Here is a 13,072-nt window from a genome sequence, read left to right on the forward strand (position 1 = left end):
TCAACAATCTCCCTCTTTAGCATTGATGGAAAACTAGTTCAACTAGTACAACTGACAATAAGTACAAAAATAAAATAATTCCTTGTATTGACATCTCTCCCTCTATTAGCAACTTTTATCTTCTATATAGGTTTATTTTATTTTATTTTTCTGATCAACAGACAATAAACTCATCCTTATGACTCCCTCTTGATCATTTTCTCTCCATGTGACTCCTTATATCTCCTTGAGTACTATCTCCATTTTACTAGTTAGATGTATGTCTTTTAACCATCAGGTACAGTTTCTCCCTCTAAGTAGATATTCCATGTTTCTTCAGATTTTTGTATATCTCCCTTTTTTATAATCTCCCTCTTTGAAAACAATGCCAAAGACTTGTCATCTTAATATGAAAATTTGAACATTTTCAGTTTCTTCCTTTGGCACCTAGCTTTTCACTGATTTGTAGCTCTATCCATTTGCTTACTTTAGGCATCTCCTAAAGTAAGATCCATTGCATCAATGTGTAACATATGTCAATCATCTCATGTGATGCAAAACATTTCTCATGCTTCTTAGATAGCCTTGGATAGAGCTATCACCCCTAATTTTCCTCTTAGATAGTCATGAGCACCCTTAGGTAATTCTTTTGTGAAGATATAAACTATTTTCTCTTTTGTACTTGGGTTTCACAAAGCCTCTTCCCGAAGAGACTTTTGAGTATTTCCAAGGTATGCTAGGGGTTATGCCCCTTCCTACATTAAAGTAGAAGATGCAAGTACATTAGTCTAGTGTAATAGAGCACCATTATTTTTTTGGATTGAATGTTGATGCTTCCTCTATGGGGTAGTATCTGTGATGGATAGAGTCATCTAGGACTCCTTTTGGATGTTGTTTTTGAACAATGTCTTTGGACACTTGAACTAGTAAGAATCAATTGTTGTAGATTTTGATGGTTGCAAAAACTTTTGACATTGATGTTAATGGGGAGAAGTACTACATGAAAAAAATCATGAGGAAAAATATCATGAGGGAGAAAATCATGAAGAAAAAAATTATGGGGGAGAATGATTGATGAATATAATTTGAAGGGAAAGATTAACAATATTTTGTTGGCATTCTTGGAACTAGATTTTTTTCATCTATGTTTCCATTAATACGAAATGGGGAGATTTTTGGAAACATAAATGTTGATGATATTCCTATAGAGGAGTATTGTATATATGTTACTATGATGATATGTTACATTCATGACTGATTTTTCCATTGATGTCAACATAGCAATTTTTGTGGTATTTGATAGAAGAACATTAGAAAGATCAAATTGGTATGGATGGCTAGTTGAGTATTCTCACTATTTAAGGTTATGGGAGATAATTTTGAGTATCTAGTATATGCAGTTAATGTCAAATGAAGGAATGTTAAGTCTAGAAGAAGTCATATAAGTTTTGGTAATGTTTATTCTGAGATAGAGTTTTCAGAGGCACGTTCTGGTAAACTTGTTATATCTCATAGAAAAATTGTTATTTTGAGAACTAAGATTGAGGATGTGAAGAAGACATGTTGGCGATGACATGGCTAAGTTCACTCATTATAATATTACATGTATTGAAAGATATCTAAGTTGTAATGCAGAAGATTAATGAAGTGTAACTTGTTCTTAATGTGGTCCTATAATGGTTAATTGAGGTCTAATAGATGACTTAGGGAATTATTTGAGGGACTTGATATAAAGGAAGAACATTTTCATTTATTATAAAGTGTGTGGATATGATATGGAGAAGTGATTGTAAGGAACAGAGAGAGCAGAATACAAAGTTGAGCATAGCAAAGTGGAAGTGAAGGAATGTTCATTTCTAAGGTTCTATTGTGTTATTTAAGGTTTGATATTTGAATCCAAGGTTTGTGACCTAGTCTACAAGCTCTGATAGTGATTGATTTGGTTGATAGAATAGCAGAAATATGAACATAATAATAAATTACATGTTTTGGAAGTGAGCTCTTCTTTTAGTTGAAAATGCATGTTTGGGTAGTAGTGGGCTCTTCTTCTATACATTTTACTACAACTCTTAATAGGGTTGGTGCAACTCCTAACAGGGATGGAATCTCTTCATAGGGATTCAAAGTCTCCTAGTCAGGACTCTATTGGAGTCTTTTAAAACTATTGTGCAATAGAGGGCCTCAATACCAAAATGATAATACTTATGCAACCTAAGGACTAGCCATTTCCTATTATCAGTTACACATTTGCACCATTTGGATCCAACATTAACAAAACTAGGAATAGTTTTCTTCTCTTTAGGCTCTACAAAACCATGGTGGGTATACCTAAGGGATGACTCAATCTAACTATTGTTGTATCAAATTATCTTAGTTTCATTCTATTTCTCATCCTCAATCCATAAACATACAGCTAATTGTGACATTTTAAAATAGAATACATCCCATTTAATAGATTCGGTCATAAATTCTTCTGTAGATCTGCAAGTATTCTTTGCAACAGTGGCTAACTAAGGCTAGAATATTTCATGCAAACAAGTATTGACCAACTTTGAAGATCTTCAAGAAATGAAAGTAAAATTGATTGAAATTTTGCATTTGATACCCATTTATGATCTATTTCTCTTCCAGCTAAACCACTTTGAATAGTACCTAATCAACTAGGGTTCAGAGTCTACTACAAATTTATAGATCTAATTTGTTTCATTATAATAAATATTATCAACAGTTCTTACTAGAATCCATCATTCAAAATATCCTTCCCATTACTACAGCAATCTTATCAATTTCATCAAAGATTTTACATAATTCATTGAATTAATTGCAGTGATGAAAAGATATACAACCTAAGTGGATTGCATTCAATTGCCCAAGCCTTTAATCACACAACATCAAGATGATTAAGTAATCAAAAAGGAGAAAAAATTTAGAAAAAAATGATATGGGGACAACTCTTAATTTGTATTCATTTTCTTTGAAAATTGTATACACTTGCAGTAAAAACCAGAATGACCTTAGGAGGAAACATAGAGATCACTCTATATTAATGTATTCTCAAAAACTAATAGAGAAAATACATCATAAAAATTGTTCCAAATGTTGGAGGTCCAAAACAAATTAACTATATCACCTAAAGCATTAGAAATTAGACCATCACATTGCCTTGAAAACTCATTTATATAGGCATGAGTTGCAACAATCAAAGGGAAAATGTGATTGATAGGTGTCCTTCAAAAGATTCTTACATACACCTATCACTAAAAGACAAAACTATGAATAATAGAAAGACTGGTACATTGACAATCCTTTTGTGGATCCCTTTATATTATTCCACTTGGAAAGACAAAAATATGATGATCGGATTCTTTTATCATTCTAGTTCCTCAGGGTAGGTGGCCATCAAATGTGAAAGTGATGAGTCATCTCCTGCTACTTGAGGATATTCTTTGTCTTTATCATCAATAGCAGAGGTGACTTAAATTTTTGTACCTCCTTCTTCCTCATCATGCTCTACCTCATCACCTCCTATCATCTATTCTATAGACATAATTTTTTCTTTCCACTCATTGTATGCAGTGTCATCCAGCCAATCAAAACTCAAGACATCTCTTTGTACAGTTATCAAGGAATTTGCAATTGCCTCCATATACACAAGATCTTTTCTGATGGTGTTGTGGAACAACTGCACTTTTACCAGCTCTTCATTTGTCATTGCCCATAATAAATGGCCTAGTTCATTTATAACTTTATTCATTCTTTCACAAAATATTCAATCCAGCTCCTTTCGTTCTTCCCTTTCCTTCACTTTCTCAATTGTTTTTAAAGCACAAGGGAATAAATCAAATTTCTCTATAAAATACTTGGAAAAACAAATAGTTAATCTTCTTTGGAAGGAATCTTGTTTATCATCAAAACCTTGCAACTTATTTAACAAATCAAAAGTCTTTTCTATCTGATGGCATGTCATCTGAATAATAGATATACACATAGCAGTGATATCTTTACTTCTTTCTGTCCATTTTTGTACAATGGATCTAAATAAAAATTAATTTCCTTTTAACTCATCCATGATAGCTACAATCCCTTTTATTAAGTCAAAAAATGATGGCCATTCAATTCTAGCTACTAAATACATGATACCTTTTCACAATTTTTCTTGATATTGATTATTAAGTTCTACATGCAATGCATATAATTTATTTTTCTCCTCTTCAAAATCCTCTTTAGTATAGAACTAAAGCCTTTCTAGGGTATCTGGTATCTCAACAATTGGTGTTGATTTAAAAGGCTCAACAAGTGGTTGTGGGGGGTATGCAATCCTAGTTTTACTGGATTCTCCTAATTTTCTTTTCTCGAGAATCTTCTCCATTTGAGTCACTTTATTTTCAAATGATTGTATGTGCGTACCCCTCTCCTCATATGCTTTCAGAACTTCACCAAACCTAGCATTGAGTTGCGCAAATCTATCTCCTTCTTGGCCAGACACCACACTGCAAAATTTTAGCATTTCTGATGCCATTCCCATTATTTGTCTACTACCTACCTCACCAACCCTGAATACTATCAATGCACCAATATGCTCTAAACTAGAAATCTCATGCATTCTAGTATTGTTCCTTTTTTCCATAGACCGAATAAAAAGGGCTTGGTGGTCATCACTAAACTTGACTCCTCTATGAGCCTATAATATCTCTTCCCCAGTCCATAGTTGAACATCCCTCTGTTTTCTTTCTAAATAAAAAATAATGACATTTAATATATCCCATTATGCAGAAGGAGGACTCCCAACTTTTTAACTATCTGCCTCCCAGCTTTAGGAGTAAATTGAGCAAAGTCATTCAAAAATTTAGACTTTATCTCTTCTTTAATATCAGAGTTAGGTTTGTCTAGCTTTTCTACCTTTATCTTTTCACAAGTTTTCTCAAAATTTCCAATATTTAATCTCCACAAAAATTGAGTAGAAGCCCTACATTTTACAAAATTCTCATCATTAATAAATTTTTCTAAGGCTTGGGAAACTATGGGATCAATCTCTTTACCTTGATAATCAGCCACAGTGAGACCTAATGAAGGTTCAGGTGGTTCTTGAGGCTCTCCTATCTCCAAATCTATGGAAGTAACAATTAAATCTCCCTCTCCACCAATTTTCGTAAGCTTCTCCCTTGGAGATGTTTCATCATCAATTCTGATTGGGGATTATCTTGGATAATATTGCTCCACTTGCGAAGAAGACCCTTGCTCTAATCTTTGTCTTTTTGGTGCACTGGGTACATATGGGCTTCCTAGGTCTAGTCTCTACTAAAGAGGAACCTATTGCACATTTTGGATCATCACATATCCCACCCTTCTCTACAAGGTATATTGGCTATAGGCCACTACATTTTTTCTATTGATATTCCTTTGCACCTCTGTAGCCTTGTCTGGATATGTCTCAACATATATGGCTTTCTTTTCAATCATAGTTTGGATAATCACGACAAAATTATTCATTAATGCTTGCATTTTGGCTCCCAAATATTTTTTTATCTTTCAATGGGTCATACTGGGGGTCAAAAGCATTAATAAATTCTAGGGTCTTGTTGAGTACTATCGATTTCTCATTTCTTAGTTCTTGTTCTTGCAAAGTAAAAATATTTCTAATTATATCCTTGAGATAATAAACTTGTTGCACCATGCAAGAAGCTTTCACCATCTCTCTTAAGAGGTCATAGAATCCTTCAGGATCAATAAACCAAGCATGTGACTCTACCATGTTATATCTATCTAGAAACAAATTTAGGTGCTTCTACCCTTTTCTCACAAAGAAAAAATCATGTGCCACAGTAACAATTGGAAAAAAGATGCCCTTCTTAGGCAACTCCCTCTCATCTATAGTGCTTATTTTCCATAATAGCTTAGCTATTCCTATCTTCAAGGGAACATGAAATGGAAACACATGTGGCTTCCCCAAAAAACCATATACTCTTATTATAGTTGAAACATTATAAGGTATTGTATCCCCCGAATTAGGACTAACCAATAGTCCTTGTGCATGATCCTTAGGTCTGACTAATTATAATAGTGCTTGTGGAATTCTAGGGCTATCCCCTTTCAAAAGTAATCTAAGCTTTGATGCAAAGTATCTGTCAAACCTCACATAACTGGCATATGTAGCCTCTAAGGACATATCCACACTCCATAACTACATAAGATTGCTCTCTCCATCCCTAGTTGTTTCCAGCTCCATACCCTTGGAGAAAAAAGTAAATCCCTTATAAAAGAATATATACATAAGTAATGAATACCAATAGAATGGTTTGTCCACTTTTGCTCACACTATCCACACCAAACCATTGTGAATTTCCTTTGCAAGAAAAGTAGCAAAATCTAGAATGGTGTTCATCCTGAATTGAAGTGTTTGAGCCATAACTAGGACAATTGAATGTGGGATTTGATCAGCTTCATCTATCCCAAAAATTTTGCAAAGAGAAAAATACAATGCCTAAGCCCTAATGTTAAAATGTCTTCTCAATAATGGCTCTGGGGTGTTGGCAGTAATCACATACAAAGTACCAATTTTAGCAGCATGTTCTTGTAGTGGCCCTATCCTAAAGTAAATCTTTTGTGCATCATACCTTGCTTGAAGGTCATCCATATCAATAGTTTCATGCACGACATGGTTAGGGTTGAGATTAAAAACTTCACTAATTAATTTAGGGAAAACCCTAAAAAGATTTACTCCAGCATGGTTCTTTACCCACCTTGTAATTGGATCATACTTTTTGGCTAAATCCATCAATAAATCACTATCAAAGAAAACTATGGGGACTATTAATTTCCCAATATCAAACTCCTAGACATTGCTCATAGGGGTGTCCAGTTTGCACTTTGAAAACCATTTCTTGAACAACTCCAAACCCCCCATAGAAACCTGGGCATCTCTTACCCAATTTTCTTTATCATAAAAGCCCTCTACTACAGCTACCCTAGGGTGTTTTGGAATGAGTTTCCTCCCCTTAGTTATTTCATGTACTAATAAAGGGAATTATTCAAGAAAGTCATCATGCATAGAATATTTTAGATAATCCACTTGTCAAGTGAACTCTTTTTGGGGAGGCATTTTGAATAAACCCTAGAAATTTTATAACAACAAATACTTGATTTTCAAAGAGTCTCAGAGTACTTACTCGCTAAAATTTGCACTTCTACACTATGTGGTTTTCTTTGCAACTTATTGGATTGCTAGATAAAAATTTTGGGCCCTAGCTCTGAAAATTTTGTATGCTCTGATGTTCTTTCTGTGTTTTGGTGATCCATTAATGGTGAGATCGTGAGTTCTTTTTGTGCATTGAAACCACATGACCGAACTCTGCACCATATTTACTCTTAGTAACTATTACCTCCAAATTGCAACTAGATTTGAATCCTATCCATAGATTTTCATCATATCAAATAGCTTTGATTTAAAAAGCAACAAGATTCATGGCTTTAAAAACAAGGCCACATGTCCCAATACCACTTACCTACATTCCTTAAATTTCTTGCACCTTAGAATTGTGGGGAAGTGCCACTCTTTGATGAAGATAAGATAAGCGATTAGACCAATTTACAATTGAACAAAGTCCAGTTAGCTATACTGACCAATAGGAAGCCTTTATATGAGTTTGTTTCTCCTAACCACTTCCATGTTAGTGGGTCCCACATCTTCTTCTAAGCGAGCAAGTGCTTGACATTATTCCCTCCATGTGTCAAGTTGGTGCATTCCCACTTTCATTATTGAATAGACATCTTCAAATTGCGGGCTTACACCAGCTATCAATTTTGTAAAGATCAAAGGTGATACTGCTAGGACCCTATAGGCCCTCTAAGATAGTGATAGTGACCTCATCATGGACACATTTCTGAATGACACATACCCACATTTCTTAAATTTCTTTCATGTTCAAAATGTAGGCCTATGCTCCTCGTTGATAAAGACAAGATCCATGGTGTAAAAAACTCTGCACTTTGTGATCGAAACATCCACATGGACCAATGGAATGACTCTTCTCAACCCTCATGCTCTGACCCATCTAACTACTGCATTAATTTTTGAGGTTTCTGCGCCCATAGCATAAGTACTCCCAGCTAGGCACAAGTGATAAACCACATGGTGTGACATAGAATTATTCCATAATTTGGCCCCATCGAGACACACAGCGCAAAGGTGCATTCCCACTTTTCTTGTGGAACAAGCATCTCCAAAATGTGGGCTTGTGCTAACCCTTGATCTTTAAAAGATCTAAGGTTGATAAAGCTTTTCTCCCATGTGGCAGACAAACTCCTTTAGTGGCACATCTAGCAATACATATCAGTGATCATTTTATAGCATGGAAAACCACAACATGTACTAGAGATTCTCGACCCCACCTTGTTACATGTCAAAAAACCACTTGCCTACATTATTTATCTCTTGTGAAACTTCAAAATGTAGGCATGCACTGGGCTTTGATCTTTGAAAGATCAATGGTTATACAATCAGGTGTCTTAAATACCACATTGATTGAATTGATGAATAAAATATTTCCATCCATTCCAACTCATCTGACACTTGGCATAGAAGACATCTCAACATCACCCTTGGGAATGGTGGGCCCATGTTGTCAGACTGTGCCACTTGTCCTATTGATGCTGCCCTACATTATTTACTTCATGAGCATCTCCTTCTTGTAGGAAAGCACTAGCCCTTGATTTAAATCAAATCAATGGTTGAAGCTTCTTGGTGATAAAGGCATATATCTATTAGTAACTCAACCAATGACATTGTAGGAAATCTAGAACATGCACAAAAAGTACCGACAAATCTGCAAAAGATTCTGACAACTTATGACTCATCACAAACTTTACAGCTCACTTAAACTTGAAAAGGGCAAGGACTACATGTCACCAAAGTGCATGCCCATGTTATGTAAAAACCTTGCATCTCAAAATTTTAGGAATGTGATACCTGTTGATTTGAACAAGATCAAAGGTTATAAGAACTTTGTATCATCAAAGGTACTTCTTAATAAAATGATCGAGAAATTAGCAAGCAAAGCATGGCCATGTAAAGTTTAAACAAGATTTTTATGAAGTCATGCTTGTGAAAACCTCTCCTTAGGGTAAAAATAATATGCCTTAAGAGAAATTTTATATATATATTATTTTCAAGGGTTTCCAAGACTTAAGGTAAAATGTAATAAGGCATTAGGGTTTTCACATTTAGAGTTTTTCAACTAATTGCTCTGATGACTGACCTTGAGAAATTGATAACATTCCAACAAGATAGCGACTAGGACATGAACTAGGACAATCTAAGAAAACTAAGAAATACAATGAGAAAACCCTAAATTGCATAATATAGTGCCCACAAATGATTTTTCACTGATGTTTTCAAAATTTTTTCTATACTATGAAAAATCAGACCAATAGTGGCTCTATCTAGGGATGATAGACTACTTGAGTTTATGCAAGAGTTCAAAATCTTTGGGAGAGTAGACCACATACATGGCCTTGAATGACAACGTCTTCAGAGAGCATAGAGCAACACACAAAAACAAGAGACCAGACTATACAAGGATATTTACATGGATATACAAAATATACACAATGTACAAGAACACAAGGAAACCTAAAACTAATGTTCATGGAAAAATAGATACCTTAAGAAAACTATCTCTTCAAGAATTGTCCATGAACTGGCAGTTCTAGAATATTATTTGATACATCCTTGATGATATACGAATCTTCTCCCCATGAACTTTCAATTAAATAGGGACCCAGCCAGATAGGATCAAACTTACCATGTTTTCCTTTATCCTCTATTTTGGCATTCCACATTAGAACTAAATATCCATCTTGAAATATTTTTCTTATTGTCCTTTTATCATACAATGCCTTGATTTGTAACTACAACTTCTGGTTTCTGGCTGATACCTCTTTTTTGATTTCTACTAACCCTACAAGCTCATCAAGCCTTTCTTGCATATCATCTATAATATGCTCATCATATAATTGGATATGATTGTAGAGTCCCATTAAGTTGTTCTACGACATCCTTTCCTGAATTCCATATACCAAATCAAAAGGAGCTACTCCAATGGCTTTCTTGATAGTCACTCTGTCAGCCCATATTGCAAGTTGCAACTGAGAATCCCATGCCTTCTTGTTATCATCCAAAGTCCTTTTACTAATTTTTAACAAGCTTTTGTTTGTAGATTCAGCCTATCCATTTCCTTATGGATGATATGGGGAAGATGCTAACCTAGTTATTCCATACTTGTCACAAAAAATTATAAATTCCTCAGATCTAAAGCACATGGCATTATCTGTCACAATTCTTTGAGGGCAACCAAATCTAGAAATAACATTACTTAGCAAGAAATTATTAACACAACTTTACTTGTTGCATTCCTTGTAGGGATAGCTTCTACCCATTTTGTAAATTAGTCAATAGCAACTAAAATCCATGAATAGCTAGTACTAGATTTAGGAGAAATCTCACGTATGAAATCCATACCCCATTGCTGAAATGGTGCTTGCACCTCAAATTTCTTTAAAGGAGTATTACCTAAAAAATTTAGTTTTTTGGCAAACGTTTGACAAGAATCACACTTCCTAACCATGATTTGAGCATCCTTGAAAAGGGATGGCCACTGGAATCTAGTTCTCATTACCTTATGTGCAATGGTTTTAGCCATATAATGTCCTCCACACACTCCATTATGCATCTCATTCAAAATTTCTTGAGCTCTTTCTTGATCAACACATTTCAGTAGTATCCCTTTAAAATTTCTCCACCACAAACTTCCTTTGATAATTATGTACCTGATGGCTTGCAATTTTGTGCTCCTTTTCTCATTTTCAGTTAAGTGAGATGGAACATCTAAGTGTTGCAGATAGTCAATAAAATTAGTATACCACTCACAATGACTCATATCACATGAATAAGTTCTAAGGTCATCTATCACCATATTTAATTGGTTAGCATCCAAATTTGATTGAGCCATGAGTTTAGCTAAACCTTGACCTCTTACCAACTTTTTTATCTATATCTCAATGTTAAATTCTTGAATCTTTTTGATCGATCTACATCTTCTTCCAGACACTTCCTATTGAGAAATTATATCTTTCACAATAGTGCTAGGCATAAATGAAATGACAACTACACCTACCAAGTAGCATCTAAAATCCTTTACAGCTTTTACTAAAGCATATGCTTTCTTTTCATTTATTTCATATTTCAACTTAGCTGGCTACAATGACTTACTAAAAAATGTAATCAGTTGTTCATATCCCTCATCATTTTTTTATAGTAAGACTACAGCTATAGTATGAAAAGAAGCAAAAAAAAAAATTGCATGGGCTTAGTGTAGTCAGGAGTTCTCAACATTGGAGCATTTTTTATTATGGTTTTAATATCTTGGAATGCTTGTGAAGGCTTACCATTCCAATCTATAATAGCTCCCTTCTTGAGCATCTTTGAAATAGGTCTACTAATCTTAGCAAAATTAGTAACAAACCTTCTCAAAAAATTGACTTGCCCAAAGAAAGATTGAATTCCTTTTACATTCTTTGGTTCAGCAAAATTAGTAACAAACCTTCTCAGAAAATTGACTTGCCAAAAGAAAGATTGAATTCCTTTTACATTCTTTGGTTTAAGGACCTTATCAATAGCTACTACTCTCTCAGGATCTATCTTTACTCCATCCTTTGATACTATATGCCCCAATAACTTACCTATAGTTAACTCAAATGCACATTTCTTAGGATTTAATGACACTCCATACTCCAATGCTTTGATAAAAATCTTTTCCAAATGCCTATAGTGGTCTTCAGCCTTCTTGTAATAAGATTTGAGGTCATCTTGATATACCACCATAAACTTATTGATATATTCATGAAAAGTCACATCCATGGCTCTTTGGAATGTAGCACTAGAATTAATCAATGCAAAAGGCATTCTTACATATACATAAGTCCCCCAAGGAGTTGAAAATGTTGTCTTGAATTGTTCTACTTATTTTACCAAGACCTAGTTATATCTTGAGAATCCATCCATCATTAACATAAGTTCAGACCCTATTACTTTCTATAGCATGGATTCCATATTTAGAAATCCATAATTATCTTTTAAGGAAGCAATGTTCAGATTTCTGAAGTCTACACAGAGTTTGATATCTCCATTCTTTTTTCTAATAGGAACTAAGTTTGAAACCCAGGTGGAATGTCTAATATGCTTGATTATTCCCCCATCCCTAAACTTCATTAATTCCTCTTGCATTTTGGGGGATAGGGTGGGGTTGACTAGCCTCTACTTTTGCCTAAAAGGTTTTACATTGTCTTTCAATGGTACAACATGTTGAAAGAGATCTTCTCTATAAGGTTTCAAGTCATCATATGACTAGGTAAAAACATGTCTGTACTTTCTTAATAGGTCAATTGAAGGCTTCCTAATTTTAGTTGACAAATTTTGACCAATATAGACATTCTTTAGGGCCTCACTACTACCCATATTTATCTCTTCTAACTCCTAAGGCTTACAATCCTTAGTTCCATGTCTTACCCTATTCTAGTTAGCAAACATATTCTCCAAAATGACTAGACCTTTAGGTACTTTGTTAGTCTTCAGTTATATAAATTCTTGGCCAAATATTGTTTCCTTCTCATCTATGGTCTCAACCAAATCACTGCAATCCATCTCCTGACCATGATAATTATCTTCATTTAGCAAGAAATTCACAATATCTTTGTCATCTTCAAAGACTTTCCAATGTTCAACATTGTTAGGTATTGATGGCCTATTTTGAACTTCAATTTGTGATATCCCCACAAATGATACATCCTGGGGTTTAATGGCTACATTTTCTAATAACTCAGCCAACTTATTTTGAGTTCTATCCCTCCATGATATACCAAATGCTTCAAAGAATTCAATCTGATCCCACACAAGATTTCTATACTATTTCAACCTTTTGTTCTTAGAAGCATATGTTCCCCTTACTTGTGAGATAATCAATTCTGAATCACCTATAACATGTAACTTCTTGATCCCATGATGGGTAGCCACTTTCAATCCTAACAAAAAGGATTCATA

This window comes from Cupressus sempervirens, chromosome 2, assembly GCF_028749045.1.
Source record: "Cupressus sempervirens isolate cs-2001-9-10 chromosome 2, ASM2874904v1, whole genome shotgun sequence".
NCBI classification, from domain to species: Eukaryota; Viridiplantae; Streptophyta; class Pinopsida; order Cupressales; family Cupressaceae; genus Cupressus; species Cupressus sempervirens.